Source organism: Colobus angolensis, unplaced genomic scaffold, assembly GCF_000951035.1.
Source record: "Colobus angolensis palliatus isolate OR3802 unplaced genomic scaffold, Cang.pa_1.0 Scaffold78, whole genome shotgun sequence".
Classification (NCBI taxonomy): Eukaryota; Metazoa; Chordata; class Mammalia; order Primates; family Cercopithecidae; genus Colobus; species Colobus angolensis.
The window spans coordinates 261,041-269,345 of NW_012121598.1; the positions used below are offsets into that span (position 1 = coordinate 261,041).

At 44.1% G+C, this 8,305-nt stretch overlaps 1 non-coding gene across 1 annotated transcript; it reads right to left on the reverse strand.

The window, feature by feature from the left end:
• Positions 1 to 7,926: 7,926 nt before the first annotated feature.
• Positions 7,927 to 7,998, reverse strand: TRNAH-GUG. The gene has a single exon. It is a non-coding gene; the product is annotated as a tRNA-His (tRNA).
• Between the last annotated feature and the right edge of the window lie 307 nt (positions 7,999 to 8,305).

Below are 8,305 nucleotides of genomic sequence, written 5' to 3' on the forward strand. Positions count from 1 at the left end.
TTTTTTTTTTTTTTTGAGACAGAGTCTCACTCCATGGCTGGAGTACGGTGGCGCGATCTCAGCTTAAGGCAACCTCCACCTCCCTGGTTTGAGTCCTCCCACCTCAGCCTCCCTAGTAGCTGGGATTCCAAGCGTGTGCCACCATACCTGGTTAATTTTTTGTATTTTTAGTAGAGACGGAGTTTCACCATGTTGGCCAGGCTGGTCTCGAACTCCTGGCCTCAAGTGATTCACCCGCCTCGGCCTTCCAAAGTGCTGGGATTATAAGTGTGAGCCAACAGCACCTGGCCATGTCTGCCTTTTGAGGGCGCAAAAAGCCAAGAGGCCCCAAAGGAAAGTAGTTCAAAGCAGGGAGTGTAAAGAAGGATGTAATGGCAAAACTGTGAATGTCCTGGGATTCCCAGCGCCTCAAGTCTCAAAATATTTGTTGAATTCCTGTTTTGTGCAAATTCTAGTTGGGCGAGGTGGCTCACGCTTGTAGTCCCAGGTACCCGGGAGATTGAGGTGGGAGAATTGCTTGAACCCAGAAGTTCAAGGCTGCAATAAGCTATGATTGTGCCACTGGTCAGACAGTGCTGCTTGTATTTAGGACAGTACTTCTCAAGCTTAAAGTGGACACTAATCTCCTGGGGATCTTGTCGAGTTACAGATTCTGACTCTCTAGGTCTAGCTGGGGTGGGGTCCCAGGTGATACAGATAGTGCTGGCCCCAGACTACATGTTGAGTAGCTGGACTGTAGGCGATACTGGAGAATCTGATGTTGTACTTGGTTTCATGAAGTATAATAGAGAAAATACAGTGCGTATTTTTAAAATGTGCAGTTAAATTGACTAACGATGCAAAACAAAGCTGGACATAGAGATGATAAATACAGAAGAATCGTCCAGTTAATGTATATCAGAGAGTTTCCATGGTCACCAGGTGCGAGGGCATGGATAGGTAACTAATAAGAAATCCAGGCCCGGCGCGGTGGCTCCAGCCTGTAATCCCAGCACTTGGGGAGGCCGAGACGGGTGGATCACGAGGTCAGGAGATCGAGACCATCCTGGCTAACACGGTAAAACCCCATCTCTACTAAAAATACAAAAAACTAGCCAGGCGAGGTGGCGGCCCCTGTAGTCCCAACTACTCGGGAGGCTGAGGCAGGAGAATGGCGTGAACCCGGGAGGCGGAGCTTGCAGTGAGCTGAGATCCGGCCACTGCACTCCAGCCTGGGTGACAGAGGGAGACTCCGTCTCAAAAAAAAAAAGAAAGAAATCCAATAATTGTGGGCTGTAGCCAAGTATTTGGGGAAGGTACTCAATGCTACCGATCCTTGCTTTCATTATCTCTGGAAAGGGCATGATAATCATTGTGTGAGGATTAAGGGAGATGATGAATATGAAAAAGGTTTGAAAACTGCAAAATGCTCACAGTGGAAGGTGTGACATGAGTTAAACTGCTTGACAGCTCAGAGGAATGAAATCAATCAAGTGTGCAGGCTTCATGCAGGACAGGAGGTAGACCTGAGCTGGATAGGATTCGGACAGATGAAGCAAAGGAGTGAAAGGTCAACATTAGCTGGACAGAGGCATAGAGGTGGGAACCCGCACATCATAAAGAAGGGGAGTATTCATGGTGGGAAGAGTAGGAATAAAATTAGATGGGAAGGAGGAAAGATGTCATAAAGGTAGGGTTTAAACAATAATTTCAAAATTACAATAACTTGTATGCACCATACACTTACTCTTGTTTCAAAAGATCTGCTAATATACTTTCCTCCATTACCAGAGTGTGAGCTCCTAAAAGCAGGCAGTTTGAGCACCTCATGGGGCCACGCAGCTTGAAAGGAACCAAGGATACAGAGGTGAGGCCATCACATCAAGGCTCCTCTGAGTATTGGGGGGCATTTTCTAGATTCAAATTCTGTTTACCTTTTCTTTCCTTTAGAGATGAGGTCTCACTCTCTTACCCAGGCTGGAGTGCAGTGGCACAATCACAGCTCACTGTAGCCTTGAACCTCTGGGCTCAAGCGATTCTCCCACCTCAACCTCCCGAGTGTGATCCACCTCGCCCAACTAATTTTTAATTTTTTGTAAAGATGGGACCTCAGTACATTGCTCAGACTGGTCTTGAACTCCTGGCCTCAAGCAATCCTCCCACCTCGGCCTCCCAAAGCACTGGAAGTACAGGTGCACACCACCACACCTGGCTAATTTATTGTATTTTATTTTCTAGAAACAAAGGTATTGCTATGTTGCTTTGACCAGTCTCAAACTCCTGGCTTCAAGTGATCCTCCCGCTTGGGCCTCCAACAGTGCTGGGATTACAGGTGTGAGCCACTGCACCCAGCTTAGATTCAAATTCTTGCATGTTAAGCAGTTTGCCATAGTATCAGGATCCTGTAAGGAAGCGTGGGTGCTCCCACCACCAAGTGCAGAGCCTGTCACATGGCATTGGTTTAACGAATGTTGAAATGGATAAAGACAATTTCTCTTTCCTATTCTTAGTTTTATATAGCTATAATTGTGGTATACACATAATTTTATATCTTTTTTAACTTAACATTGTATCATAATTTTCCCATTTTTGTCATGTAGGCTTATTTTCTTCCAAAATTTTTGGGGAAACTATAAACCCTACAGAAAAACCCAAAGAAAATATAGTGGAGGCTGGGCACAGTGGCAGAAGCCTATAATCCCAGCACTTTGGGTGGCCAAGGTAGGCGGATCACTTGAGCTCAGGTGTTCAAGACCAGACTGGGCAACATGGTGGAAACCCTGTCTCTATTTAAAAAAAAAAAAAAAAAGTAAGTGTAGTGTAAACCTATTTACCCTTCAGCTAGATTCATCTCTTTTTAAATTTTGGCATATTTGCCATATTCCTCTCCTTTTTCTTTCATTTTCTTACCCACTTGGTACAAGTTGCAAATATCATGACACTTCGGTTTTACATACTTTGGCAGGCATTGCCTAAAAATAAGGAATGCTATCAGGCTACAATATGATTATTGCATTTAGGAAATTTAATATTTATGTAATACTACTGTTTATCATACAATCCTTATTAAATTTTTTGATTTTTCCTGAAAGTGTCTTTTACAGTTTTTTTTTTCTTTTTCTGTTTTTAAAACATTTTTAAATTTTCCTTCAGGCAGCCTCCTGAGCCAGAGTAGGCTCAGAGAAACTCCCTACAGTTTTTTTTTCCTGATTCCAGATGTTTGTTTGTTTATTTATTTATTTATTAATTATTATTTTGAGACAGTCTCGCTCTGTCATCCAGGCTGGAGTGCAGTGGCACAATCTGGACTCACTGCAAGCTCCGCCTCCCGGGTTCACGCCATTCTCCTGCCTCAGCCTCCCGAGTAGCTGGGACTACAGGCGCCCGCCACCATGCCCGGCTAATTTTAGTTTTGTATTTTTAGTAGAGACGGGGTTTCACCGTGTTAGCCAGGATGGTCTCGAACTTCTGACCTGGTGATCCGCCTGCCTCGGACTCCCACAGTGCTGGAATTACAGGTGTGAGCCACTGTGTCCAGCCCTGATTCCAGATTTAATTAAGGTTCCCCATTTCATTTGTTTGCTAAGTTCCTTTAGTCTATTTTAATTTTGAACAGTCCCTTACTCTTTTGTTGCTAGTTTTGTTTTTCATCACATTTATCCTTTTGAAATATCCGGGCCAATTGTCATGTAGGATGTCCCACATTCTGGACTTTTCCATAGTTTCTTCATGGTTAGATTCAGGTGACACATTTCTGAAAGGAGCACTACGTAGGGGATGTTGTGGACTTTTTAGTGTGTTACACCAGAAGACCCATAATGCCCATTTGTCCCTTTATTGGTGATTCTAGGCTTGATCACTTGGTTAAGCTGGAGTCCACCAGATCTCTCCACTTTACAATTTATAGAAAGCTGTGGAATGATATTCTGAGATCTTTTAGCTGTTTTCTTCAAGCAACATTTTACCCCATGGTTTTGTCCCCCACATTGATGATCTGTACTTACATTTGCTATTACACTGGGGATTGCAAAATAGTGACTCTCTAATTCCATAATTCTATGAACTCAAAATATCTGAGACAGGTCTCAACTAATTTAGAAAGTTTATTTTGCCAAGGTTAAGGATGCACCCATGACACAGCCTCAGCAGGTCCTGAGGACATGTGCCCAAGATGGTCACAGCCCAATCAATGTGTATAAAATGTACATTGGTCTGGTCTGGAAAAGTGGGACAACTGGAGGCCAGGGAGGAGGCTTCCAGTTCATAGGTAGATGAGAGACAAATGGTTGTATTCTTTTAAGTCTCTGGTTAGCCTTTCACTGAATACACAATATACATGTGAGAGGAGAGGAGAGGAATAGTCACTTATGCCTTAGTCTGGTTTAGTGAAACAATAGGGCAGAGGAAACAATCAGATATGCATTTGTCTCAAATGCATATAATATTCAATAATAAGCCTCAGAGGGATGGTTGAGTTCCACAAGGAAATTCCTTGTGGGCAAATTGGAGGAAAGTATGTTGCTTTTTAGAATCTTCATAGCTATCTTATTTAGGAATAAAATGGGGCCAGGTGCAGTGGCTCACGCCTATAATCCCAGCACTTTGGGAGGCCAAGGTGAGCGGCCTATGCAGGCTTCATGCAGGACAGAAGGTAGCCCTGAGCTGATAGGATTTGGACAGAAGCAGCAAAGGAGCGAAAGGTCATTTCCAAGCCAAGAGATCAGGAGTTCAAGAGCTTGAGCTCAGGAATTAGAGACCAGTCTAGGCAACATGGCGAAACCCCATCTGTAACAAAAAAAAAATTAGTCAGGTGTGGTGGTGTAAGCCTGTAGTCACAGCTACTCAGGAGGCTGAGGTGGGAGGATTGCTTGAGCCTGAGAGGTAGAGGTTGCAGTGAGCTGAGATCGTCCCACTGCACTCCAGCCTGGGCAGCAGAGTGAGACTTTGTCTCAAAAAATAAAAAAAAAAAAAAGATAAGCAGGATTGCCTGACACAGTTCCCAGCTTGACTGTTCCTAGCTGGCATTCTTCTGTAAAGGAGAGCTTTCTTACCTCTCCCCCAACCTCCATCTCCATGGAGTGAAATGGTTTTTTAATTCAACATGATATAATCCATTACTATCACATTATTATTCTTTTTGATGCCCAAATTACCCAAAATTTGGCTATTGGGAGCCTTTTCAAGAGGCTCCTGTGTCCTTCTGTTTTGTTTTGTTTTTTTGAGAGGGAGTCTTGCTCTGTCGCCCAGGCTGGAGTGCAGTGGTGCAATCTCAGCTCACTGCAACCTACACATCCCGAATTCAAGCGATTCTCCTGCCTCAGCCTCCTTACCAGCTGAGATTATAGGCGCCTGCCACCACACCCAGCTAATTTTTGTATTTTTAGTAGAGATGGGGTTTCACCATGTTGGCTAGGGTGGTCTCAAACTCCCGACCTCAGGTGATTCACCCTCCTCAGCCTCCCAAAGTGCTGGGATTACAAGCGTGAGCCACAGCGCCCGGCCTCCTATGTCCTTTTGACTTGGTCCCATTAATGTTTAAGCTTTTCCGTGCTTTCTCACACAAGATGTTCCAGAATCACTTTGTACTTCCCCTGCTGCAGACTTAGAATCAGTCATTTCTTGAAAGAGATCTTACTCCTTTTAGTTGGGAACGGTATTTTTAAATTGACTTTTTACTTTGTAATTTTATTTTATTTTTGAGACAGGCTGTCACTTTGTCTTCCAGGCTGAGTACAGTGGTGTGATCATGGCTTACTGCAGCCGCAACCTCCTGGGTTCAAGCGAGCCTCCCACCTCAGCTGCTCCAGTAGCTGGGACTTACAGGCATGCACCACCATGCCCAGCTAATATTTTGATTTTTTTGCAGAAATGAGGTGCCACTCTGTTGCCCAGGCTGCTCTCAAACTCTTGAGTTCAAATGATCCTCCTGCCTCGGCTTCCCAAAGTACCAAAATTATAGGCATGAGCCACCGTGCCTGGCCTGTAATTTTAAAATGGTTATTTAATATAAATAATTTAAATAAATTTAATACAGCACAGAGATACTGCTCCTTTTAAGAGCAGGGCTACCGCATAGGCAGTGTGCCCAGAGCAGCCTCAGGTTGCATTCTTGTTTCCCCTCTTAACCTCCTAAAGTTGTGCATATTTCAAGGCTAAATCCTTAGCCTGACTGGTTTCAGATGAGCCCGCATCTCCAAAGACTGTCCTAGGTCCTTCCTAGGATTTCACTGAAGCCCCAAGTCAGTTACTTTTACCAACTTTCTTTTTTTTCTTCCCTCCTTACTATAGAGTTAAGAGGAAAGTGCACTATTTCTCCCGGTCATGTCCCTATCAAGGATAGTAAAAGGGAAAAAAAGAAAGACCTAAAAGGGCTACAAATTGCTAGAAAAATAGGAGCACACACTTTTCTTTTTAGTGGAAATACAGACTATTTCTATTTGATATGAAAATAACATGATTCTGTGTTGAAAGGACACAATTTAAAATGCAGCAACTCTCACCTATAATCCTAGCACTTTGGGAGGTCAAGGTAGAAGAATTGCTTGAGGCCAGTTCGAGGCTGCAGTAAGCCAAGATTGCTCCACTGCACACCAGCCTGGGTGACAGAGCAAGACCTTGTCTCTAAAAAAAAGCAAACCTGGCCATTTCGCTCATTATGGACTCCATAAGAAACCACTGTTCAAATATTTATGGAGAGACTGTGTGCTTGGAACACAAACATATGTTAAGATCCAGTCCTACCGTCAATGAGCTTGAATTTTGACTTTTCTAACTGTAGTGGTTTGTGACTTAAAGTTGGATCCCGATAATAAGAGAAGGGGGACATGGGAGTGGAGAGTCTCCAAACGGCCTGCCAAGTCAAGTTCCTCTATCTTACTCCAAATTCAAGATGCTTCCCTGCCCTTCCCACCTGAAATCAAAATAGGGCTGCTTCCTAACAGAGCCCAGGCTCCCATCCAAAGGTTTATATTGGGTATAGTAAAGAGTCCCTTTCCCCTATCTTACCAACAGAAACTGTTTCCCCATCTCCCCAGCCTGGAGTCAGGGCCTGGGAAAAAGAGGAACAAGACCAGAAATAGGTAGAGATTCACACCCCTCAGGGTATGTGAACTCTTCCCAGTAAAGGGAGATTGCCTACCAATACAAACCTATCACCTCATGTTCTGTTCACATTCCATCACCTCGGAAAAAAAAAAAAAAAGAGCAGGCAAGCGAGAACACATTGTTTTAAGCAAGGAGGAATACATTCACATATGTATATGCATATATAAATATGTGTTCATACAAGGACTGTTGTGGAAAGGCATAGTGGAAACTGCAAATAATTGGTGGATAGGGTGAAAAATGAAAAAGAGCTGTACTTTTTAGTAGACTTTTGTGCATGTATTCCCTATTTAAAAATAAATGCCCAGAGACTCCGTCTCAAAAACAATTTTTTTTTAAATTAAAAAACCAAAAAAACAAAAATTATCCGGGAGTGGTGGTGCACGCCTGTAGTCCCAGCTACTTGGGAGGCTGAGGCAGGATAATCGCTTGAACCCGGGAGGCAGAGGCTGCAGAGAACCAAGATCGCGCCACTGCACTCCAGCCTGGGCGACAGGAGAGATTCTGTCTCAAAAATAAATAAATAAATAAATAAAAATCAATGACTCAATAAAAAATGTACATGAAAAGAAAAAATCACAAGGTCATGGGGGAGCTGTTTTGCTGGTGTGGAATGATTCAGAGAACGATATTTGGTAAGAAATGGATTATAACTGCTTGGTCTGAAGCTGCATCAGAGGATTATATGAGAGTTACTGTAGGTGGCGATCCTCGGAGTGGCTCAATTTTCAAAGGAGAGAGAAACATTGGTTCGTTTCAAGAAAGTGAATTATCATTTATATAAAATGTTACAAACAAGTGGAAAAAAACACCGAGCCCCTTGCCGTGCCATTGTTCCCACAATGCCGTGACTCGGATTCGAACCGAGGTTGCTGCGGCCACAACGCAGAGTACTAACCACTATACGATCACGGCGAGCTACCGGGGACCCGTAGGATTTGGCTTCTGATTATCCTCTTCAACAGTCATAGGCCTTCCCAGTTTGCGCGTCATGAAATGGCCTACTTCTGGGGCGGGGTTCCAGCCTGTCGCTGAGTCTGATAACGCGCAGGCGCGTTGTACTCCGCCAGTTGCTTTTCTTCCTTGGTTTTTGGCCCATTAGCCACGGGCGGTGGTGATGTTGACCTGGGCTCCCTGTGAGCGCAGTGGGAGTTTAGGGGAGACGGCGTGAGCATCCAGGAATGGGGCTGGGCGGAACTCAGACTCGCCTTGGGGGATGCCC